Here is a 27,615-nt window from a genome sequence, read left to right on the forward strand (position 1 = left end):
CTCCCCAAACATACTTTGCACAACCCAGAACCACAAAAGCCAAAACTATCCCAAAGTACCCCTAACAACAATAATACCCCAAAGACGTCCACCCAACATAACACAGTGCAAAACAATACACAATACAAAGGACAATATAGACGTTAGGGACACTACATTAACAGCAGACAGCACCCCAAACTCCAACAACAACACTCCTCTCTCCTGCAACACCACAACACAACCTCTCCCATGCACAGACAAATAGACTGTGAGTTAAAGAAAACAGAAAGTAACCTCACAGTTCCTGGTCAGTATGGCTGATCCATTACATCAGTTCCTATGCTGATGATTAAGCGGATACTTTGATTTTTTTTACGCTTAAATCTAATGCGTGAATTTCACACAAGGCCTGTCAAAGCATCATGCAGTGATTCAGACCTGTCAGATAAAATGCATAACTTTTTGGCTGAAACAATGGCTGAACAAAAAGCATGCATTGGGCGCATGCATCCTTTATTTACGCAAGGGTGAAGATGTGTGTTTTAAAGTATATTTCAATGTCCAATGCATTTAAACAGTTACAGGGATTGCTGTGTTGCCTGTGAATAGTTATGGTTGACTTCTTCCTGTCCTTGCATGTGTGCAATGTGTGTGTTGACAGTGCAATATGTAAGAGTGTATGCATTGCTAGGATCATACTAGGCATAGGGACCAACCTCTCTGTTTGTGCAACAGCACTCCTTACAATAATTGCCCCATGTGCCAACCATGTCTTGGCACCTGATTACATTGCTTGACATACCCCCAGAGATACTTGCCCTGCCATGGGGTCAGCACACCAGCACCTAAGACAGCATAGTCTTCTGCCAATCTGTGCCAGTCAGGCAACTTGGAGGGGTTACAGTCTACCTTGCAGGCAAGTGCTGGGATTGCCTGGACACACACGGAAAGGGATGTATTGATGGGGTCATGTGCCCCTGTTTCCCCCTCCAGAGGGCTCCAATCAGGCCACGCAATGCCAGTGCACCTTTGGAGATTGACTTTGCCTCTATCCACACATCTTACATAAAGCATATAGTCCAAATCAGAGTGATAATCACATCAGCATGGGGCCAGGCCCACAGCACAAGAGGATGCACCCTCTGTTGATGCCATAGCCACTATAAGTCTCCCTAAGCCACAGCTTTGTCATAAAGGTTGGCACAAGCATGTGCAGTACCTTCAGGCTTTTCCAGGGACCCGGGGGGTCCAAAAAATGTGTGCAAAAGGCCATTGTACACCCTCATTACATATACCAAGCAGCACTTGGTGCAAATACTGTGGCAGTTAAGGTGCCATTTTCAAATAGTGTAGCATGTGAAGGTGCCCTGAATAGTCAAATTGACCTAATTTGTGATGCACATGATTCTCACTCATGCTGATGGTGCAATCCTAGACCAGCAGCATGCCTTTGCATGACCTCAGACATACAGAGGACAGAAAGGCAGCGTACACCACACCATTACTACACTCTGCATGAAGGTGGTATTGCTTCTGCATAGCAGTGGGTGTTCACATGCAATACCCATGTAGGTTGACACTGTGACAGGTGTAATGGGACTCATGTGGACCAGGTTCATTCCCTAACTTGTCAGACATCCCCAGTAAAGCCTAAACAAGAATGTATCAATCCATGTGACCTTGGCTCATCTGTTTCCATGTGTCCTGCATTCAGTTGCTCACATTGGCCATGTGGGACTGTTCTGTGAATGACTCATGTGCATGTAAGTGTTGAGAGAACTGTTATGCAAATTGACAGCAGATTGGGTGGAGTTGTGGGCCTTTTATAGAGTCCCATGGTGACATCCACATGTTTACATGAATCATCTTGATCATCCATGGGGGTTGTCCAGCAATAATACACCAACAAGTTACTTGCAATACACTCATTACACTGAGTAACACTTGTGAGATTCTTGGGACATGCTCCATAGCTATGAGTTCAGGATCGTCCACATGGATAGACATTGCATGGTATTAGGGATATTCGTGAGAGGCTTGTGTCACCATATGGCTAGGAGTAGGGTGACACCAACGTCCAGTGCTACCAGCGTCCTGTGGTACCTAGGCTCATATCTATATGACCTACCATCGGAGGGCTTGTGGTTGCAGTGTACCCACTCAGGGAGTGAACAACATTGTGTGTTTCAACCGCCCTACAGTGTAAGTGGCATGCAGGTGACACACTGTCTCCCTACATTTGCTATGTATATGTTGTGGCATTAATGGCCGATGTTGATATGTGCATACCAACGGTTACCAAAGAGACTTCAGAAGCACACACCATAAAACATTTTACCAGACAAGCATCAGCTGTATGACCTTGTGTTTCGGACCATAAGTGTTGCACATTCACAATGCAACAGCTCCCACTCATTACCCACAGACTTACTTTCAAAACTGTGGATCACAAAGTCAGTTTGTCCAGCCACAACTAGTCCGGTGGAGTACAATCACAAATATGTTTACAATTGACATCCATCACAATATATGTATATAATGTGTGATTACTTGAATTTGGATGATGGGCATGCTCAGACACAATGTTCACCTGCAAATTTACAGCCACATCAAGACAACATATTTTGGGATGCATCAGTGCCTGGCACCTTGGGGAGATTAACCTTATTTTTTGTGATTTGTAATGGATAATTGTTTCATACTCAGTATCTTGGTGCTGCTTCCCAACATGTGCACTAAGACTGCACTCATGGGAATGGAGCCATTGTTTGTGTCTGAGTGCAACACACAAACATGTTAGCCTATATTACTGCGGTTTCCATTGTCATTGAGGCCAAGTGAGCCAAATGTACCCACATTGTTACTAGGTAGGCACTCTTGCACTGGCAATGTTTATTATTTAGCATTTGTATGTGTGATATGGGATCTACAAATGGATATGATATGAGGTTGCAGATTTGTATGTTGCATAGGTAAACTGTAGGAGTTGGACTTTGTTTCCATGCACATACTATGTGGATCACTTCACAGTCACCATGTTAAGAGTGAACTCACCTATCCTCCACTAGTATGAGGCAGTGCAAATGGTAAGCTGTACAAGAGATACACAGAGTAATTACACACTATCTTCATTATCATACCATGTTCATTGTGTTTGGCAATGGAGGACCATTTGGTACAGGTTATTGCCATACATGCTATTTTAGATGTACAATATGTTGTACAGTTCTGTTTGTCACACATAGATACATAGGTTTTCTGTGTGGCAATTAGTAGCAGATGATGTGAGTGTTCAGATGTTTGCTGTGTCTATGAAGTTAACATGCTCACACACTGGTAGTGCCTATATGTTTATTTTCACATATGTACACCAATTCATCTAGTCATAATTTTGTGACACTCCAAAAGTCATTCACACATTTGTGACAATTTGTTTGTTGTATATGTTCTCTCTGCCTTGTTGCTGCTATTGATGGGGCATTTTGTGCTCGCTCCTCATCTTTCTCATCTTCATCATCTGGAACGTCCTGCTCCTCATTGTCAATGGGCCATGTGACATTTGTCGGTACACAAATGTTATGCAATATGCAAAACAATAGTATAATATTGAAAATCATTTGTGGTGATTAGTATAATTGTCCCCAGACTTATCCTCGCACTTGAAGCGGTATTTGAGGACTCTGAAAGTCCTCTCTACGATGAACCCTGTCCTGCTTAGGGCATGGTGAATGCTCTACTGGCTTCCGTAGGTGGTGCTTATGAGAATTCATCACCCACAGATGAAGACAATATCCTTTGTCAGCTGCACAGAAAGTAGGGGTGAAATTAGTAAACAGTCATAAGAGATGATGGCCTCACGTTCACATACTATCTGAAATGTGTCCTGATTGACTTATACACTTAGCCAATAGTATGAGACTTGCTATCACATTGTTTTTCATACACACTAGATTATTTTAGATTTGACTGGCACTGTACTACGCATACAGGTGTACTGTCCTCTGGGATATAAGTCATTTTTGTCATACACGTGAGTGTGAATGTCATAAATGTGGTTATTTTTCACCAGTAAGAAGGGTGCATTAACCATTGATGAGTCAAATTTCCCACACTAATCTTTTATCTCGGTTTATGACCACTACTTTCATACTAAAACATCATGTTGTCTCTAAACCGGCATTATTGTTTTATTCAAGCAGCAGGATTACACAGATGGTGTTACTTTTCATACGAAATGCATCACATTTATATCCAAAGCATCATGTTGACAGCCAAATATCTCTGATTGTGTCATGTTCGAACACATATTTGTCTGATATGTGTGTTTTGAGTATGACGTGATTGTTCAACAGACAATGCACATACTACACACAACACTATACAAAGATCAGTGCATTGTGTTTGGCACTTTGAGGATGATGTTGGCGTTCAAACATAATTGACAACTGTTGTGGTCTACTTATAATTTCCAAGATGTGGGTAAGTTGTTTTCTGGAACTCTGACAAAACACAACAACTAATGATGGTTCTGATTATTTATTTTGAGGTGTAAGCACTGTCACATATTCTTTAGTGATGCATTCGCAGACGTGTTTAAGTGAAAATGTTTGGACAATGATTGTGCGTCTGTGAGTGACTGAAGCAGAGTTCTGGATGTCTCCATGCTCAGCTGCCTCCCCCTCCTCCTGCACCATCGACTCTTCCTGTCATTGTTGCCCTCCCAGGTGACATTCTTGCACACACAGATGTTGTGCAGTATGGCACCTACCACTATCATTTTACATCGGGGGGGGGCAATGTAGCAATCTACCCCCAGAAACATTCAAGTAGTGAAACTTGCCCTTGAGGAGGATAAAGGTCTGCTTCAGCACTTTACGTGTCCTTATATGTGCCTGGTTATATGCTTTCTCCGGCTCAGTCTTGGGGTTGGCATACAGGGCCATTACCCACTGCTGTATCCCACACCATTGATCATATGAAATTGAAAAAAAGAGACAGTGTCAATGTTTAGGATAACTGCATTGTGTACATTCCAGCACATGTGTGTAAAGTGTAGTGGTATTATCATGCACTTCTTCAAGATGTGATCACATAATGCAGTACTCATATTGGAGTACTAGAGTTTACAGGGGGCTCTTCAGTCAATTTATGTGGTGTCCATTGCAGTGCAGGAGCAGATGCATCATACAAATCTACATCCTGACTATCCTGTTAATGCAGCAGAAGTTTGTGGTCGCTATTTGCTGTTACTCTAATCCACTTAATGCCTTTTTATTGTTTTACACAAACCATTTTCATTTTCAGTAAAGTACAACAGTGCCACCCAGTATTGATGCATTATACCTACAGCAGTACACTTATTTTAGCATATTATCACAGTAAATGTAGTTATATTGTACACAATACAATGTGGCACATCAAAATATCCTCTAACTATTGTGTGCACTGAACCCAATCTTTCCAAACACTGTGGCCATTGAACTGTATGCATCACCTTGTGTACGGTAGGTAGTGTTATTGTTAGTGGGTGTGTTTGTTGTGTGGGGTGCATATCATGAGATGGGGGTCTTCAGGGGGATCTCTATTATTCCCATGCACTTGGGGTGTGCACTGACTCTCCTTCATCAGAGCCAGTTCCTAACACCTTAACTGTTTCAAGTATGGCATCCCATTTGAGCGAGACAGCCTTTTTGTGTAATCCTCTATATTCCTCTCTATGGATAGCCTCACCTCCGGCCTGCCTCTAGCATCCTACTTCTGCTTGTCACTATTTGACGCTAGGGGTCCAGGGGGAATTCCAGTGTTGTGTCAATTCTCATATTGCTTACAATATGGCCAGATTACCAAATCTTACTGTGATCAGGAAGCCCCTGGGTCTAGGATGCAGACCCAGCAGACATTGCTCAGGCGTATTCCACTGATCAAGGCCAGCAATGGTTGTCATCATTGCGGCTATGCTCATCCAGTATGACTATACTGCAGGGCAGGACTATAGCATATGTGGGAGATCTGCATCTAAGGCCTTACATCTAGGACACTAAGCCTGTGGGGTGCTAAAACACTCTGAGCAACATAGTGAATTGCATATTTCTAGACCTTAACTTGCAAGACACTTTCTAGAGTATTCTAGTATTCGGGTCTAGTCCTTGTCCAAGGATTCACAGATCAAATCCATTTCCCATTTTAGGCGGACAAGGGAGACAGTAAGGTACACTCTGGCTCCACAGTGAAGCCAACATACGAGGTGTCTACCATGTCCCATGGTGTGTAATGCTTGACATAATATCTGTGTGGGTGTCTCTGTCCAACAGGGGACCAATGTTGATGGATATAACAAAGCAAACAAGAGTGAGTAAGAAACAAGGTCTCAAGAAAACCAGGGGCATGAGTAATATCAGTGTGGGACATAAGCATTCCATCTTGGAACAGTGAAATGATTGACAGGTCCCCATTCTGTTTCCAGATGCTCAACCATTGTGATGTCACAGTGCCTGGGGGATTGAAAAGACCAATAAGTGAAATGTTAAGTGAATACATCTGAACAGGGGCGGTATATCTCACTGCTAGTCTCCAGTAGTCAAGGGCTACATGAAAAAAAAAGCAATGTGGCTGGTGGCGGTGTTACATCAGGGCAAATTAGTTTGTGCAATTGGCTCTGGCCCACTTGTGCTGTAGTAAATCCTATCTCTAGCAGATTGAGACCAGCCAACCAATAGGCCAGCCACTGCAGTTGTCCCGCCAGACAATCAGATTTGAAGTCCAGAGCTCCCATGCCTTCAGCAACTGCAGAAAGTTGCAATTTGGCAACACTATTCCTTCAGCAACCTGGACTCCAGGTAAGTCCCACCAACATTATGTTCATTAGGCTGAACACCTATGCATGGACCATCACCAGGATATCAACCTTATAGTATTAGAGCTGCAGTAACATTACCATTTTTGTCATGGTGTGACAAATGGCTAAAGACAAGGTCAACATAACCCAGAAGTCATTTTGGCTTTTGAGGGGATGTTGGCTTCAAGAATATCCTCAGTTTCACTGTAAATATTGACACCTAGATAGTCAAAGGTATGTGGAGCGTCCTGTACAGCCGTGTCTCCATAGCACAGGGTAGGGCTCACTGTTTCTTACATGAAAGGGAATGCACATGATTTGTCCACATTTATCAGGAGACCCGAAAGTCGTCTAAAAGTGGTTAGTGCCCTCACAATGTCTCCCAAATCTCTTTGAAGGTCTTTTGAATATAGTACTATGTCATCAGCATATGATGACACTGAATGGAATGCACAATGCATGGCAATCCCCCACTCTTGAGAATCTTGCTGCATGTACTGAACAAGGGGTTCTGTTGCTAGTACAAATAAAATTGGGAATAAGGGACAGCTTTGTTATGTCCCATGCAACAATTGATATGCCCTCGAACTGTGGTGGCCTGTCCGAGCCCTGGACATTGGTGATGAGTATGAAAGGTTAACTCATATTATGAAGGTTGGGGGAATTCCATAATGGGCTAATGCCGCCAAAATGAATTCCCACCTCAGAGTATCAAAGGCCTGGCGGACATCCAGAGATATACAGCTGACATATTGTTAATGATTCCAAACAGACTTCCTTACACTAAAAAGCCAACAGATATTTAAGGAGGTGCTGCATCATAAGACAAAGCTGTTCTGATCTGTATGGATCAGTTGCAGCAGCAGAGGGAGTAGTCAACAGGCTAGTATTTTACTCAGTATGTTTTTAGAATTGACAACTGTCTATAAGGAATAAGTTCAGAATGCAACTTTCCAGGATGCAAACGAGAGAACTCACTAATGCTTCCCCAGTGGTAGACGGGAGTTCACTTTCTTTCATGTAAGAGTTATATAACCTCACCAGTTGGGGGACTAAATGGGTTAGTCCACTCGATGTGATGTGTTTACATTCCATGTATGAAGGGACAGAATGTGGATGAGACTTTTGTCTTAGAGGTGCTCCCTGGGTAGGTGGTAGCATACCAGACATGACTTACACAGACCACAGACGCAGGCATGGGTCCATAAACATCTACAGATGTTGGTGGTGGCCTATATCACATTAGCACAGGCCTCTGTGTGTCAAATATTATCCATGGCAGTTGATGTGATACCATCCACACAGTATGTACTCACACATATCAATTGAGTGATATGGCATCACAACTGCCATTGACAAATCCATGAGTGCATGTCACCAGGGGGGAACATTGTGTGCATGCCTGACGGCATTGTACCCAATATTTGCACGCAACACATGGATCATGAAGATTTGGTTGTGGTCCTCTGCAGTCCAGCTACACAACTTTCTGTACTGAACAACATCTCTGGGAATACAAAAACGTTGATTGTATTGGAGATGTATCGATGATGAAGTATTACAGTAAAGTCGACAGATCGAAAAAGTGGATAAACAGAAATCAGAAGAAATATATGAGTATTACAATATTCATGAACTTCATTCCAAAGAAGCTATTGGCAATGTCGTTGATCTGTTTCAAATGAAATAAGCTAAAAAAAACTCCAAAAAGTGTGTGGAAAAACATTTAGAAGCTCTCTGTTTTCCACAGCTATTCCCACTGGAGTAGGTGGCCAATATGATGAGTGACCTGTACAAATACCAGCAGCTGAATACAGGTCAACAATACTATATTCAGAGGATTCTAGGTTTTGCCAGTGCATTCCCTTTATAATCCATCTATTATTTGAGATTGACTTGTTGGGGCTGTCTTATGCTGTAAATCACCCTCGAAAGGCTGTATATAATCTGCAAAATTCTCTGTAAGGGAGTTTGTTCACAAAGTACAAGGTTAGGACAAAAACCTGGAATACAACTTAATAAATCTGATGGCATGTCAACATGGAACCAGAGAATATTGGTATTGTTGTCATGGAGAACTTAAATTCATTTTTTTTGTCCACCTAATAATAAAGAAAGAAAGAAAAAACCCACCTTACTACGTGAGGGTCATCAACCTGTGTCACGTAAGGTGATCCAATATAATCAGATACAACCTGAGCAAATGCAGCCATTCACCTCTCTTTGCCGTTACCAAGACTCATGAACTGCAAAACCACCAGCCGGCAGCCAGCCACGAGAGAAGGGCAGGGCGAGGAAGTGGACAGAAGGAGGTGGTAATAATCATTGGACTACATGTCTGAGGTGACAGTTTGCACAAAGTTCTCCCAAGTGGCCCAGCTTTCATCTCTGTTGCCCAACGGGCCCATACGTTCCATATCACAAAAATAATTAACAGATGCAAACCAGTCACGTATATTCGGAGATGTAGATTTAACCCAATTTAAACATATTTGTCTTCTAGCCAGCAACATCAATAAAAACATCATACCCTTATGTGATCTAGACAACTTAGAGTCCCATGAGGTACCCAAAGAAACCCCGAAAAACACTAATACTGGAGTCACTTCCACCTCCGTGCAAATAACCTGTTTAAGAAAGCCATTGATCGAGGACCAAAAAGAGAAGAGGTTAGGACAACTCCAAAACATGTGTATATCGTCTGCATTAGACACCTCACAACGTGGACACTTCTTTTCTACCTTCCCCAAAGCGGTTAACCTCTGGGGTGACCAGTAAACCCTGTATGTTGTATACAGATGATTCTTCTGCAAGGCAACTGATCTAGTAACCAACCGAAGCATAGAAAATGAAAACTCCCAAATCTGCGCTATATCTGGGGCTGGCAAGACACTACCCCACTTCTTCTCTGGGAGGGAGGCCTCTGAGCCCGAAGCTTCAAGCAACGCCCGATACCAGACAGAAATCTCTTTATAAATCAAGCCTGTTAACAGCCTGTCCTCCCAGTAGTTCTTAGTGCCCCCCTCTCGAAGGGAAGCCGCCGAACTCAATAGCTGCAAGTATTTAAACTTAGAAAGCCTATAATCCATTAGCTCCTCAAGCCTACACCAGGATAGCAGCCTGGACTCCATAATTTGTCCCCATCTCATTATACCCTTCAATGGAAGAGCCAATTTATCTAAAAGAAATTCAGGAGTGCCAGGCGATTCCGAAATCAGAGCCCAAAAACTATAATAATGAATACCTAGTGCTTGCCGAGCCAGCCACCAGACTCTAGCAGCATCTTTGAGAAGTTTCAAACAATTTTTTTAAAACAATTTGGGATGACCAAACTTATACAAGAAAAAGCTACCAGCAGCTGAAAACTCTTGAGTCATTGCAGCTCACAAAAAAGTATATTCTGAACTGTCACGAAGTAAAAACCGAACATTCTTCAAATGAAAAGCCGAATAATATTTATAAAAGTAAGGAGTCACAATACCCCCTTTACCCTTAGGCCTGCATAACTTATGCCAACGATCCTAACCCCTCTGGAGGACCATACAAAAGAAATTAAGGTGGTCATTACAACCTCAGTGGTCTTTTTGACAGACCGCCGAGGAACCGCTGTGCTGAAGACCGCCAGTGCAGGTGGTTTTCCGCTCGGCGAATTATGACTGCTGGCAGTCCTCCATCCTTTTTCGGATGTAGAGCCACCAGCAGCCATACTGGTGGTCGGCGGGGAAGTGGAGGTTGCTCCACCTCCACCGCCACGTCATCAGAACACCGCCCACCGAATCACATTCCGTGATTCTGTGTGGCGGTGTTCTGTTGACAGGGTGCTGGGGGTGGAGCAGCCCCCATGGATCCCATCCCCTCCCGGAAGATCAACGGACAAGGTAAGTTGATCGTCCGTTAGGGGAGGGGGTGGGAGGGTGTTGTGTGTTGTGTGCGTGCATGGGTGTGTGTGTGTGTGAGTATGTAGAGGGGGTGTGTGACTGTGTGAATGCATGCAGGGGGTGCTGTGTGGTTGAAAATGTGCACATGTCTGTCTGTTTGTATGTCTGTCAGTATGTGTGCGTGCATATCTGTATGTATGTGTGCATGTATGACTGTGTGTGTGTATGTTTGTATGTATGTTGGTATGCGTGCGGGTATGTGTATTGGTGGTGTCTGTATGCGTGTAGGGTGGGGGTGTGTTGCAATGTTCGGGGTAGGGGTGGGGAGGAGAGTCCTGCCACCTGTGGGTGGCGGCAGTGGGGTGGGGGGTTGGGGGGGAGGACTCCACGGTGGGGGTGGGGGGTGGGGGAGGCCCCTATCAGTGCCATGGAAGGGATTCCCTGGCACTGATAGTGCCTACCGCCATTGATTTCATGGCGATTCCAAACTACCTGAAATCCACGGCGGTCAGCAGGGTCGTGATACCGCCGGCAGTCTTGTGATGGCCACCGGACTGGAGACCCAAGTCTCCAGCCCAGCGGTCGTCTCCGCCCTGGCGGTCGGAATGGAGAAGTGGCAGATGACGATGGCGGAAACCGTCATGGTCATGATTCCATTTTTCTTTCCGCCAGCCTGTTGACGGTAATACCGCCACTTCTCCACCGACCGCCAGGGTCATAATGAGGGCCTAAATCTGCTTGTATCTTTTTAAACAGAAAAGTAAATTTGGGAAGAATAATCATTTTAAACACATTAACTCTCCCTATAAAAGATAAAGGAAGCCGAGGCCAGGTCTTAAGCAAAGTACGAGTCTCCTTACAAATCTTTTCAAATTGAAATATGCTTAATCATTCAAGTCAGAAATGACTTGAACCCCCAAATATCTGATCTGCTGCTTGACTAAAGGGCTACTATAGGTGGTGTTCCAGCACATAATTTCAGTTTGCTCAGAATTAACAGAATAACCTGACAGTTCACCAAAAGTCTATTAAACATTGCAGGATTCTAGGAAAAACCAGTGGCAAATGGCCAGTATAAATCATAAGATTGTTCGCATACAAAGCCACCTTTTTTCCCAACCCAGGCACTTAAAGGAAGGTATAGCAATATCTGCTCTAATTGTAGCAGCCAAAGGCTCATTATATAGATCAAAGAGAAGGAAGACAGGGGACTACCCTGACGCGTCCCTCTCTCAATCCTAAATCTGGGGGCGATCCTTTATCAAAATACTAGCGTACGGGGCCTTATATATAGCCTGAATAGTCTCAATAAATTTAGAACCCAGCCTAAAACCTTCCATAACGTATTGCAAATCACGGGTTAACTCATGCAGTTGTCATCCTCTAACGAATCCCTTCTGATCCGCTTGTATCCATTTACAAATCACATCCTGAAGCCTTCTGGACAAAATATGTGTATAAATCTTATAATCCAAATTCAGGAGGGGAAATAGGCCTATATGAGCTACAAGCAGCTGGATCTTTTCCTGGCTTTAGAAGGAGAGTAATAACCGCCTCATCCCAGGATTTAGGCATGGCAGCCCCTTCCTGTAGGAGAAGGTTAAACAGTTCTGTCATGAAAGGAATTAACTCCTCACATAAGTTACGGTATAATTCATTAGGCAAACAATCAGGCCTGGAGTCTTCACCTTCTTTAAGATCTGAATTGCAGCCCACACTTCCTCACCATCTATCTCCCTGACCATTTGTATCTGATCCTCTTCTGACAACTGAGGAAGATGAAGGGCATCCAAATAAATTCTTACAGACGATTCGGAAATGTGTAGGTCTTCAGTGTAAAGGTTCTGAAAAAAACCTATAAATGCCTCCTCTATCTCAGCTTCAGTTGTAGCTAGGGCTCCAGTAACCTCTGATCTAATAGAGGAAACAAAATTCATGGAGCGATCTGTTTTGGTCTTCCAAGCTAAAAGCTTCCCCCAACCTTCTGTGTACTCATGGTGAGCAAACCTGCCACATTTCCATGACCTCCTAATTTTCTTCTCAAGATTTAGTCCCAAATCCTTTCTAACCCACTCCAGCTGAGCGTTCAGGGAGCCCAACTGGCTCTCTTCAGTTCTTTGAGTAGCCTCCTGCAGGCCGGCGACCCGAAGCTCTAGTTGTTTAAGCGGATTCTTGCCTTCCCGATAATACCAGTTAGCCAAAGCAACTAACCTACCTCTAATGGATGCTTTATAAGCATCCCACTGTAGCTGCAGTGTAGTAGATCGATAATTAAGTAAAAACAATTCTCTAGTGTCCCTCTTCAGACCTTCTACTATCACTGCATCCAAAAAAAGAGCACGATTGACTGTCCACCTAGGAATGGATGGAAACATTTCAAGACAAACCTGCATTCTGACAGCTGAATGGTCCGAAAGATGTGCCGGTGCGTGAGTTACTGATCTAACCATATCCCTCAACTGTTGCTTTAATAAAAAGAAATCGATACTGGAGTAATGGCCATACTTTTTGTTGTTAAATGTAAACTGTGATCCTACCCCACCTTTCTGATGCCAAATATCTATCAGGCCAAGATCTAACATTCCTTGTTTTATACACTGGCGAGTTTTGGGTGAATTCACAGTGAGTCGTATCTTGGATTTGTCTAAAGTGGAGTTTAATAAAATATTAAAGTCCCCCCCACTAAAATCGGGTACTTAGCAGCCAGAAGGTGGCTGTAAAGGTCTTGAAATGCTGAGGGGTCATCAATATTGGGCCCATAATAACCAGCAATAGTAAACCAAACCCCATAAAGGGCAACCTCCACAATCCAATCAACCACCTTCCTTAAGAATCCTTTATGACTTTTGCAACTTTCGTAGTAACCGACTTCTTAATGAGAATTGCCACCCCCTTCACAACACGAGATTGATTAGTAAATGCGCAGAATCCCACCCAATTCAAATATTTGAGATACTCTTCCCATTCTACTTCTAATAGGTGGGTTTCTTGTAAAATAATCGCCTCTTCTTCTATCCTTTTCAAAAACTCAAATATTCTCCTCCTCCTTCCTGGAACCCGCAATCCATTAACATTCCATGGAGAACTTAAATCCATGCTCCAAAACTTAGATGCACCTACTTGGTTTGTCACACTTAGTAGTGCAGAGTTGTGCAGAGTATGCGTGGGATGATTTATCTGAGCTTATAAGAGGAGCAAACTCTAACATTAAGGATATTTATTGAAGACAGCATGAGAACTTTGCTATTTGAATCTTTCTAATGTGTGTAGGTATTTTAATCACAAATTTCAAGTGATGCTGTCAATCATATACCATAAAATAAATTCTCCTCTTGGTGAAGTTACTTATTTCTTTTGGCGTAGAGTACCAGGCAAGAGGTGCTCCTCTTATACATATGCCTTTATGGATTAAGAATGCACCGAAATTTTGATCTGACAGTAATGATTCTGTACAGTCTTTTATAGAACAGTATATTATATGCACCATTCCAAATGACAATAATGACAAAGGCTTAAGACAGCAGGTTCTATGGTTTCAAAAACATAGACGTGGCAAGCATTGTCCCCGAAGATACAGATGTAAAGGAAGATATTATACAAGGTGTTGTCATGGATTTCCAAGACCTATCATTTCCATCGGGAGAGTGAACAGCATTTGATCTGCAGTCAGTCACACTGACATGAAAATCACCCAGAAATACATATAATTTGAGAAGAGCAGAGATCTCCAAGCATATTGATTATTGTAATTCTGTCATTCTGAAATTATGGAATGCAAATATGGACATATAGGGCCTGATTACAAGTGCAATGGTCCTCAGACTGCCACACTCGTGTGGCTGTTGGACCGACCCGGTTGAGGTGGTTCAACTGCCACATTACTAGGTTGGCTGGCAGCTCCGCCCACCTACTGCCATCTCCACCGGGATCTTTATTCCAGACGGGCTGATGGTGGTGAAGGTCAGACTCAGCAATGGCGGTACTGAAGGCAGCGCTGCCCTGCTGATTATGATCTGGTTCTCTGCCAGCCTTTTCATGGCAATTTCACCACCATGAAAAGGCTGGTGGAGAACAGATGCAAGGGGCTACAGAGGGGCTTCTGCACTGCCCATGCAGTTGGCAAGGGCAGTGGAGGGGTCCTCCTCCCCAGGAGCCTCACAATGCTCACTGTTTGCTGTGCAGACAGTGAGCTTTGCAAGGGTGCTGAGGCAACCTGCGGGCATCAGCAGCCCAGTGGGAAATTTGTAATGGGCCCAGTGGGGAGGTAGCCAGTATGGGGGCAGAAGTCATCCCGTTAGCTGAACTCACAATCTGGCCCATAGTTTGTTGCAGACTACTCCATTGCTGTTATTCGCTATGCCACTTCGCACATTACAAAATCAGAGAAGAGAGAAATGAAGGAAATGTGTGAGGGGATTTCGACAGCAAAATCTCTAACCAAGAAATTGTACAACTTCAGCTTCAAAATGTTCTTTCATAGCGAGATAGGTTACCATTAGAGTTGCAAAAGATTGACTTCGGATAGCTTGTATTTAAAGTCTAGGGGAATTCTTTGGTTCGCTCTAGGCCTTGCCACCACGCGAAACAGAGTCTTGAAGTCTGTCCCAGAAATTCAGTAACTTGCAGAGTTTGATCCAGATACTACAAAAATAGTAAATCACATTTTCTTGATACTTACTATCCACGAAGAAGTCCACACCTGGAAAACATATGTCTCGATGAGAATCTGCAACACTATAGTTACAGAAACAGTGTGATGAAAAATGTAGACGAGAGAAAATATTCCGTAATTGGTTGCAATGGTTGTTTGGTTCAACATGCAAAAGGTAGTTTAATAAATCACAGAAAACGTAGTTGTCAAACTTCTGAGGAAAGAGAGTTTTTCTAAATAGCACTTCTGCAACTGTTCAAGCCTTGGTGGTCTGAAATGAAATTACCTGGACAGTACGACTGCAATGAAGATTCTTTCAACGCAGCAAAAGACAATATTCAGAGTTGTCTTTCCCAACTACCTGAAAATGTTAAATGATGAAATTGAACAAGAAGAAACAATTGCTGCTGAGATAACAAAGGATAGTTCACAAAGTAGCCAGAGTTCTGGACCTCTAAGTCAAGATCGTCTTGGGCAGCCAATAATTGAAAATGAAGCAGCTTTAGCTATGAATGAGGTGGAGACTGAAAAGCAACAGGCAAGATCAGAAAATGTTGATTTAGAACACTTACTTGGGCAACTGAATGATCAGCAGAAAGACATATATATGGAAATGAAACAAAAAAGTATAGCATGGACTCCTCAGTGAAAAGAATGAATGTAAATGTTCAACGAGCAGTCAAGCTGGCCCTGGGAAAACCATTTTAATCCATATTTTCATGACATACCTACAAAGGACTATAGTCTGCACTTTAGCATATATAGTAATGGAACCTACTGGATTAGCGGCATACAACATCAAAGGAATTGCTTTGCATCTGCTTCTTATGCGACCTGTAGAAGACAATAATAAACTGGAGTATCAAAAGTTATTGAGTGAAGTATGTCAGAAAGTTTCAAGAGGTTGAAGAAACTGAAATTTTAATCATTGATAAAATGAGCATGGCCTCAAACGTAATGCTTGCCTTTGTACACTTAAGAATGCAACAGATACTGAAAATAGACTTTGATGTACTTTTTGGAGGAAAGCATGTAACTGTTTTCAGTGATTTATTACAACTTACCCCTGTAAATGGGCAGCCTGTGTTCAAGAAACATCTACAAGAAGAAATTTACTGGAAATGTGAACATTTGGTTACATTTCCAATACAAAGAACTACTTAGAATATGTGTCAAGCATTGAATATGCAAATATACTGAAGGATATTAGAGTAGGAGTTCTTTCAAAAGAAGGAAAACATTGTTTGGAAACTTGACTTATAAAGAACATACTTGCTATGAAAAAGTCTGCAGCACAGCTAATGTATAACTTTATTCAACAGCAAAAATCTATTGGGTGTCTAGTGCCTACTCTTCAGGAATGTTTTTCTTTTAATGTACAGTTACTTCATCTGAAAAAGAAGAAAATTGGATCTGACAGCAATTGATAAAATGGAACACCAAGGAGTGAGAGTACTGTTGACTGAAAAAGTACATTCAAAATTGGATTCATTGGAGAAGTCTTTTTCCAAAACTGCGGGATTAGAAAAGTATTTAAGTGTTTGCAAAAAATTTAGTGTAATTTCATAGTGTAATATAAATGTTGAAAAGGGATTAGATAATGGTGCCATGGGTAAAATAATTGATTTCATTTTCTTTCCGAACAGGAATGATGTTGAATCCCTAGCAATTAACGTTGATAAACTTGAAGGTGCAAAAGAGATAGCAAGGTCTATTGTGCATTTATTGTTTGTACAATACTTGCATGTTTTGAGGAAGCAGTTCCCACTATCTCTAGCATATGCTGTAACAATACATACATTTCAAGGTTTGAGTGTAGATTCGGCATTCACATTAACATTGGTAGTACCATATTCATGGAAGGTATGTCATATGTAACACTGTCATATGTTAGAAGTTTGTATGGTTTGTATCTGTTAGAGTTCAATGACAGTAAACTTAGGCCCTGATTTATACTGCACCAACGCAGTTTTGCACCAAAAGGTTTAGCACCGGCATGCACCATTTCTGAGCACCCTCCGGGCACCATATTTATGGAATGGTGGAAGCCGGTGCAAAGGGTAGGCTAGTGTAAAAAACAAAGTACATTAGCCTGTTCGGGCTGGCGGAATGGGTTGAAGGGGATTTTGCACCACAAAATTACGTTAGGCAGGTTAGAGTAAAAAAACAAAAATGACTCTAACCAGCCTAGCATCATTTACTGATGCAAAACCATCCATACCACATGCCTCTTGTCTTAGAAAAGACAGGTGTCATGCCCACCACCCCAATGGCCAGCACAGGGGACCAGGGTCCCCTGGGCATGGACATTGCACCCAGTGCCATGTAGGGGGCCCCACTTCAGGCCCCCCAATGGCACTTTAAAAAAATATATATATTTTCCTGTTCTTACCTATACTTACCTGGGATGGGGTCCCCCATCCTCCGCTGGCCATCTGGTGTGGGTGTCCCTGGGGCCTGGGGAGGGCACCTGTGGGCTTATTCCATGGATTTCCACCATGGAAATAGGCCCAAAGGCCCCCTAACACCTGCCCTGACCTTGGCGTTAAATAATGGTGCAAAGCAGGCTTTGCACCATTATTTGATCCCTCCTCCCCGTGCCTGATTTTAGTATGAGGGGATGAATATGGCGCTAAGGCCAGAGAGTCATTTTTAGCACAGGAACACCTACTTTGCATCTAATTGACTCAAAGTAGGTTTCCACGTCAAACAAATGACTTTAATTCCACAAATGTGGCATTAGACAGATCTTGCTCCAAAGTATAAATATAGAGTTAGTTTTGCATCGAATTTGCGTTAAAAAAATGGCGCAAATTTGGCGCAAAAGAAGTATAGATATGCTCCTAAATGCTGATTCAAGTTGTGTGAAAGAGTACAACTGTTTAAGAAGTATGTATGCTCCTCATTTAGGACAGCATCCGGTTTGCAAAAAGCCTAGAATAATAGCAAAATGAACGGCTTCAAGGGATCATGATAACATGCTTGATAAATAGTGCAAGACAGAGAAGAAAGAAGTTTTGGAGAAACAAATAGTAACACTCCTGAGTTCTCAAACCCGTCTGGAGTCAACTGCTATGCCAATGTAGTTTCAATGTTCAATGCACTATTCTGATTTCCTCCTCTGGTTGATGCAATTGAACGGAAAAAAGATAAAAAATTGTGCTCTGCTCTTTTTACCTTGTTAGAGTGCTTGTGCAGTGAGAGCACAAAAACGTAGTCTGCATCCTGTATTAAAGATCTTGCAGAGCTGTACATTGGATCTGTACACTTCACTTAAAACACTTAAGAACTTGCACAGGAATTTTTGATGGTCATACTTGGGGTCAGATTTATGGAAAGGTGGTGCTGCACCGAATGCATCGCCACTTTCCCTGCGCCCCTTAGCACCCCCCTACCGCCATTATGTGTGCATCATATTTAAAATACGGCACACCATGGTGCAGGGTAGGGGGCAATAGTGTTATTTTTTATGACGCTATTGATGTACTCTGCAGGAGTAGCGCCAAAATATTGGTGCTACTCCTGCAGAGTACGTAGGGCCCCATTATAAAGAAAGGAAGGCGCCTTTTAATGCCTGCTCTTGAGCAGGCGTTAAAAGTGCAGTAAAAAATGGCATGAGGAAAGGTCATAGATTTCCTTATGCCATTTTTCTGTCTCCCCTAACGGGGGAACGCCCCCCTTTGCATACATTATGCCTGGCGCAGGCATAATGTAGCTCAAAGGGTTACAGAATGGTGCAATCCCTGTAAATAAGGCGCTGGGATTTTGGCCTTGTTGGGCCACACTTACATCAAAAACAATGACGTTAATGTGGTGCAAGGTGCCGCTAGGGCACTATAAATATGCCGCTTGGTATTTTAGAAGAAGTGATGGTACCTGTTGACAACTTATTTGGATTTAGTTACTCATGGCAGCATGACTGGGAAAATTGTTCTTTTTTTATTAAAAAGACAAATCGATTCAGAAAGATTACTTATCTTAACTTCATCAGACTGCAAACAGTCAGTTTTGACACATTGTTTAAATATGTATTATAGAATATTACACGCAGATAACGTCACTTAGAACTCCTATCAACTTTGACTATAGGAAAAACTGGCAAATATATAATCCTAATGTTACAGTGATGCTCTGCGAATGGAACTAAATTGGAAATACAAAATTCAAAGCTAGACAAATCTCTATTTTTGAAAAAAACATACAGTGAGATAGCCATTATTATTCATGAAGGACTAAGTATCACATCTGGACACTACACCATCTAATTAAAAAAACACAATCAGATGGACAAAGCGTAATGACAACAACCTTACATTCAAGCGGAGATTACCTTATTAACTACTGAAAAAATTGAATAGTACACTTGTGGAACTTTTAATACAGTAAGTTAAGACATCATACGCCCTACCAAGGGTGATGTCTACATAAGGGATTACAAAAACTGATTTGCACTTACTCGTAGAATAAAACAACAGACATGCCACTAAATTGGAAACAGATCATAAACCAAAAACCAGGACAAACAACTGTTCTTGATAGAAATACATACTACTAAATATATTAAAGTTAAACGTAATTTTGGATCTTAAGCTGTTTTTCAAAAGTTGTACTGGCTGGACAAAAAATCATAAGAAGAGAGTTACAGTCAAACAGATATTTCAAGAACTGTGGCAAAATTATAAAAAGAAATAAAACTAGAACAGTGCTATGCTCTTTTCCTTGTTAATGAATTACCACATTCTACAACATCATGCAACCTATGAAGGTTGATTTCTTTATAAGGCTCTTCATATACTGCTATTCTTTATATTGTATTATACAAATCTTTATATAAAAATACTTACCTTAAGCATATATGTATTGCAAAACTTAATAAGTGTAGGTAAATGAGTTAGCTATTTATATGTAGTGAGTGTGATACATAGTAATGTTAATTTGAAATAACATACCATGCACTTATGTTTTTTTCTACAGTCTATATGATTGTTTTTCCCCACTGTTCAGTGATGAGTCTATACACAACACTTCATTTAGGATGTTAAAGTATATACGCTGACAACAGTGAAAAAGGGAAAATAAATTGCTTAAATTATATTTATACTTTATTTACAATTATATAAATTTGCTGTCTTTTATTATTGACAACACCATTTTCATTACAGTGAAACTTTAATGAAGACATTTATAATAATAAACTTTAACTTCTATTTATGTATTCTTTTGTTTTGCAGAGATTAAAACACTCATTTATTACAGTAAGGTAGGTAACTTACTTCATCTTTCTGCATTCATAGACCACCTAAAAATATACCATAGCAGTTATAGTAATTACAGTGATAAACTAATACACACTGATAAAAACACAACCAGACACACAGTCAAACTTACACAACCAGGTGCACTATATATATATATATATATATATATATATATATATATATATATATATATATATATACACATGTATCATGCACGCAATGATGTATGTACTAACACACTCAGGCATACACTGACACATACAGTAAGTTACCTAGGCACACACTGATGTATGCACTAACGCACCCAGGTACACACTGGTACACACAGTAACATGTCTGCCATACACTAATATATACACTGACACACCCAGACACACATTAACACATACACTGACACACCCAGGCACACACTGATGAATACACTAACACACCAAGGCAAACACTGATACATACACTAACATTCCCAGGCACATACTATTGAATAAATTAACACTTCCAGGCACACATTGATACATACACTAACATACCCAGGCACACACTCAAACAAACACTAATGAACCAATGCACATACTGATACATACACTAACATTCCCAGACACACACTGATGTGTGCACAAACATGCCCAGGCACACCCCGACACATCTATGCACACTCTAATGCCGACATTAACACACCCAGGCAGAGACTGATTCATGCACTAACGTACCTAGTCATACACTGATACATACACTCACACACCCGAACGCACACTGATTCATACACTCACACCCAGGCACACACTGATACAGACAGTGACACAACCAAGCAAACAATGACAGATGAACTAACACACCCAGGAATACACTGATACATGCACTGACACACTCATGCACACACTGACACTTCCAAGCACACACTAATGTATACAGTAACACACCCAGGATGGTGCTAAGACTTGCACTAATACACTCAGACACACATTAATACATACACTGACACACCCAGGCACACACTGGTGTATGCACTACACACCCAAGCAGACACTCATGCATAGACTAATATGGTAAACTATACTGACATGTATACACTGACCAACCACAGAACACACATACATTTAAGTTAACAATAAAAACTAGGCCTGGATGCAGTGTGTGTAGTCAGGCTATGCAAAACTCCACAAAGTGGCAAAAAACTCTGTTGCGCTGTACGGAGTTCCACAAGTGGTCAGAGTTATCCATTGCACCCATTCGTGTTGCGTTTGACATCAAACGCTACACCAAGTACATACCCTCTTTCAAAATTGCACACAACGGGAATCCACTTATTTTGCATGGATGCAGCTATCTTATTTTTCAATATGTTTAAGGTGCTGGACTATCAACTTTCAATCTGACCCTAATTGTTGTAATGTATTGTATTAGCGTGTCTTGTTGTTTTAATTTTTTTGTGGTTTTTGTGACTTTTTGTATTTTTGTTTATTTTTCCCTTATTTCTTCCTTCCTTCTTTTTCCTCCTGTTTATTTTCTTTTTTTCTTCACCCTACTGCAGTACCCCACCCAGCACCAAAGCAGAGCAGAGCAACAGTGGCCGCCTGTCTTGTGGGCGGTACCACCGTCAAGGGGTACAGCATCGGCCTATCTTCAGTGAGGAAGAGGTGGCATCACTTTTTTGTTTATGTGCTCACATCAGCACCCAAGGGCAAGAAGGGGAACACTGCACCGACGAGTACAACAGGAGCTGGGGAGGTACCGACCACCAGCTCCAACGCTGATGGCTCTCCTCATGTCAGTAAATCCTATTATTTAATATTATTATGATTTCTCTAACCTTTACATCTCCCCACTTTTATAGTACTTTTAATTTTGCCTGTTTACCTTTTTCATACTGTCTCCCTTTTTTACCAACACCCCTATCCAAGTTTTATTCAATTCCTGTTATCAATGCATTATGCTTTTTTCTGTCTTTCATTGACTATTTAGTATTCCACCCCTTCATTGCTCTTCACTGATACAGAGTTATCATCAATAATAGGCTATAGCTCTGCCCCTCTATTACGCAAAGCTTTTGTTTGGCCTGACTGCCTAGCTTTAATAACATTCCCACAAAATGCCCAGAGTGATATTGCTGACAGAAGATACTACAGTGCAGACCAAACTGTAACGATGTATTTCGGTTGGCTTTTTGTTATTTAAAAAAATGAAGAATGGAAGGTGTACCTGCCAGCTAAAAACTGTATACTGTTTTTTATAGACGTACCAACCAGTGCATCTGGCTCTAGTTTGACTGCTGCAGGAGCAGATGGAGCAGGGGGGGATGCGTCAGCAGGGATTGGTGATGGTAAGACACATTGCTTGCTTATTGGCAATTACTTGTACTCACTAGCTACAAGGGTATTGTCGTAATCAGATTCATGAATCCCCGCATTACAGCTACAGTGGTGGTTGGGTTATTTATGGCCTCTTCTATCTCCAACTCAGCAAAAGCAGACATAATGTATGCTGAAAATATTGACTTGATGGAAATGTGAAAGCATGGAAAGTCAAAAGAAAGGATAGGTGAAAACAGTGAAAGGAAAGGATTTGTGGGTGGATGAAAAAAGATGCGTGGGTGAGTATTGGTATTGGGAAAATGGATGGATGGTAAAAGCATGAATGAAGAAACTGTTGATAGTGTGGGTACTGAATGGATGGATAAAGGATTCTGAATTTGTGTGAAAGATTGGATGAGAGAAAGTAAATCTTAAATCATAGTGGCTATGGGTGTATATAGGGGGGAAATTAGGGGACAATTGAGGAATTGCTTGGATGAATAAAGAAGGGAGCTTTTCTTCTGTAGAGAGATCAGTGGCACCCCTATATTCTTGTATAGCAAAAGCTTTACCTACCTGCCTAATCCATCTGCCTCACTCTGCAGGAGAATAAATCAAGTTTCTATATTTTCCTTACAGCCCAGAGAATCAATTTGTTGAAAGGATGTGTGATGGTGGGTGAGACCAGTGAGTAAAGTGGGACTAGAAAGTATCCAATTTGATTTCAAGTTTGGTGTAGGGGATACTCTGTGATAAATGCACCCGATTCAATCTATATAGCCTATTCTTTTCCCTGCAGTGCAGTGAATTGTTTCCTCCCTCCATCTACTTACGACAGTCACAATAAATATATCCACATTTTATAGAGGACATTTATGTGGTATGTTATTTATCCACCTGCCTCTTTGAAGTCTGGGTAGAAACTAAACTAAGTGAAAGACATGTCAGGAAGAGCAGGGCCATTGGAATCAAAGATAGATTATTGTCAGCTGCAGCTGCTCGAGCTGCAGACAGTAGCAAAGTGCTTGAAGTGCTGGCTAGAATGCCTCCAATTATTTGGCACAACAACTTGTACTCCATAGTTCATAACGCCTTACTTATCATAATGAGAGGTAATTCATTTTTATTTTTACATTAAATATGTGTCTGTTTAGTTATTAGAAAAGCCTTTAAAAGAAAAAAATTACATCACTGTTTATTTAATCTGGTCTTATTCTGTCTTAATTGTTTTTACAAGATAGTCCGTGCTTTTTATGTGAGGCGTGTGTAGGTAACCAAATTAAATATTGTCCTTGTGACTCTCCTAATCATAATCACATCAAATTCCAACATCCCTAGGGGACAAGCAATATAGTGCTACTGTGCCTCCCACTAGCAACATTTAAAGACATGTTTGTCAGAGCATTGTTAACAAATTTGCATTTTGTTATTCTTCTTTTTCTTGATATAGCCACTCCTGCCCGACAACCACCAACAACCAGCCAGGCAAGAGCGGCCCGTCTGTGGCAGCAGAGACTGGGGAACATTCAGACAGAATATCACTGTCTGGTGATCCTTGATGAGGAAGTGTCAGAAATAGCTGCCTCAGACCCAGGACCCAACAGAGCAGAAAAACACCCCCCATCCTCCCTGCCAGTACATCACCGGCACCATCACCAGCAGTCAGGGTCTCAGACTGCACCTGCTGCTATACCCTCCTGCTCCAACAGGGCATTGCTATGATGCATCCTGCAGTGGATGGACCTGATGGAGCACCAGCTCACCAGTATTGAGAAGAGCCTCAACCAGCTCTGAACCCATATTGACAGTCCCCGTTTAAAGCACTTTTGAATTTTTGTTTGTTTTGGTGGGAGGGACTTGCTGTGAGTGAAGAGGGTGAGGAGGGATTTGGGCTGGACTTTGGACTTTTGGTTGGACTTTTTTGGAACAGGGTTTTTTGTTCAGAGAGAGGGTGTGACTGTTGTGGGTGGAGAGGAAGGGTTTTCTATTTGTAAATAATAAAGGGGATTTTCTTTTACTTCATTTGTGTTTCAAACCTTTCTTTTGGTGTAATAGACTTTTAGTTTGCATTGTTGTCTTTGAGTGTAACCTGTTATTTTTTATCTGCTAAAAGAAGTGTATGTCATTTACATAGGCCCTTGCAACTATTATTGACCACTAGAGGGTGATTGCCCTTGCCCATTTTGCCTACAAAAACCCAGTACACACAGTAGGTTAATCATGAACTAAACAAGTTCACATCAATCCATAGTTCTTCTATTACCTGAATAGAGAAAGCGAGGGAGTCTTCTTACTATGTTTTTTTTCCTAACGTGGCTTCTTAAGGAGTAGTGGGGTTGCAGTAGCAGGATAGCATGATATCAGAAGGTGCCATTCCCACCTATGCGAACTCTAACTGTAGGATTAATTAAAGGGTTATGCATCACTGCCAACAACATTGAAAGAAAATAGCAAGTTTGAGGGCCGTATGTCATAACTTTAGGAAGACTGAGAGCAGAATACCACAATGATAGCACTATGGCCCATATTTATACTTTTTGACGCAAAACAGCGCCGAAACAGTTTTGCGTCAAAACTATTACCGCCGGCTAACGCCATTTTGGTGCGCCGTGCGGGCATCAAATTTATACTTTGACGCACTGTGGCGCAAACCACAGGTGTAAGTCATTTTTTTTATGCACACCCCAGCATCAAGTCGTAAAGCAAAATGATGTTAACGCAGCGGAAATGACTGTGGGTCGATTTACGACACCGCAAACCGGATATGCAGCGTTTTTTGACGCAATAGCGTCAAAATTCCCACGAACACAGCCATTTCAGCAGAGGAGAGCCAAAATGGATCCCAGATGCCTGTACAGACGCCAGGAAGATGACAACAGACCAGGAACCAGTCAGGAGGACCCACACAAGAACCAGGACACTTTTAAGAAGAAAACAAAGTGTTGGCTCAGTGCAGAGGAGCAGGAAATTCTGGTTAAAGAGGTGACGGAACACCAGCACCAACTGTTTGTCACCTCAAAGTTGGCAATCAGTAGGAGAGAGGCAATATGGCAACAAATTGTTGACAAGATTAACAGTGTGGCAGAAGTAGGCAGAACAGTCATTGAGTGCAAGAAACGTGCGCATGACTGCAAGCGCAGCACCAAGGAAAAGATGACCAGGAACAGGAAGGCAGCACTGCAGACTGGAGGTGGGAGTCCAGCATACCAGGAGGCCCTGGACCACATGGAGGAGATGGTCGCAGCCGTCATCCCTGAGGAGATAGTCACAGGGATTCAAGGACAGGACAGCGCAGACAATCAGGAGAAAACACACATGCAGGGTAAGTCGCATGGGGAATTAAAATGCACTAATGTCAAATGTAAGCGGGGGGATACTGACCACAAAATGCATGGAAGTCATCATATTCATGGAGTGGCATGGGTAAAGGGGTATGGCATGAGGGCATGGCCTGCACAGAGAGAAGCTGGGGCACACCATTACACTACACCAACAACAGTCCCATGGGGGCATGCTGCCATGCCAACGATGGAGCAAAGGTAAAGCCACGCCAGGAGGGAAGGGCACTACGTCAAACTGACATCCCGTCACACGTCAGCCACTATACCCCCTACATTAACTAGGGCCCAATTAACAACCTCTAGTCATACCGACAACTGGAATGTAACAGTGACAACAGTTGCCACTACCACCTCCGCTCTGTGTGTACCTCAAGTAGCCAATGGCAGTAACGTCCCCATGGATCATACACACCTAAATTAGAGGGTTGAGGATGACAACTTCAATAATCCCCTGAAACAAGACAAAGGCTCCAGTCCTGTCAAATGTGAATGCCCGTAGTTGTCGCAAACATCAGCCAATGTCATCCACATTAGGAGCTACACAGCACTAAGGTCACACCCATTCTGCATATTTCAGGGTCCATCCTGTGCCTGGGTCACAATGCAACATCCCAAATGTCATACTGTTCAGACAACAGCATTGAGGGAGAGGACACATGTAACAGGTCACTGAAATACACCTGCACAGTCAGAGGAGGAAATAGGACACTGCTACGACTATCAGGGCAATCCTATGTACCACACATTCCCTAACATCAGCTGTACACATTGCCAATGCCAACATCCATATCGTGCCATAACAATGCTATGCATAGGATGCGCTACATGTCAACTACATATAAGTGGATGTGAAAGATCAGAGACTAGGGCAGGTCCAGATTGTTAAGTGTGGTGCCAGTGCCATCAGAACACCCACAGCCAGTGAAAGGTCTCACCATGAGAATGGATGTAGACGGAGGGTTGAGTAGGACAAGAAGGAGGCAAATCACCATTTGGCCTAAAACAAGAGTAGAGGAGATGCTGCTGAGAAGTCCAATAACTTAATACTATACATGTAACATGCAGGTGGGCCATAGGCCTGGGAGAATGCCCATCTGAAAGACTGGAGCAATGAACAGGAAACAAGATCACAATGTGAAATCATCACAAGGCAGGCATGTCACATCACAAATGCTACAACACACACACATTAATTGTACCTCATTTCATTTCAGAGGACGATGGATCTCCTGCGGATATGCCTGTCCCGGAATACCCTGATGACATGGATGACGAGCTGACAAACATTCCCCAGCAGACCATCCAAAATGTCCTTGGAACCCTCCAGACCCCACCCTCAGTCACAAGGAGGAGCACAGAACAAGCAGCCATCACAGAGGATC

General features: G+C 42.2%; 1 long non-coding RNA gene across 1 annotated transcript in view; it reads left to right on the forward strand.

The window, feature by feature from the left end:
- The window catches only part of LOC138285320 (uncharacterized), a 41,690-nt gene extending 16,801 nt beyond the window's left edge, over positions 1 to 24,889 (forward strand). Inside the window, exons 2-5 of the long non-coding RNA XR_011201567.1 lie at positions 20,578 to 20,606; positions 22,133 to 22,368; positions 22,835 to 22,921; positions 24,343 to 24,889. This is a non-coding gene — a long non-coding RNA (uncharacterized lncRNA). The remainder of the gene's footprint in view (positions 1 to 20,577; positions 20,607 to 22,132; positions 22,369 to 22,834; positions 22,922 to 24,342) is intronic.
- Positions 24,890 to 27,615: the final 2,726 nt, after the last annotated feature.

This window comes from Pleurodeles waltl, chromosome 3_1, assembly GCF_031143425.1.
Source record: "Pleurodeles waltl isolate 20211129_DDA chromosome 3_1, aPleWal1.hap1.20221129, whole genome shotgun sequence".
NCBI classification, from domain to species: Eukaryota; Metazoa; Chordata; class Amphibia; order Caudata; family Salamandridae; genus Pleurodeles; species Pleurodeles waltl.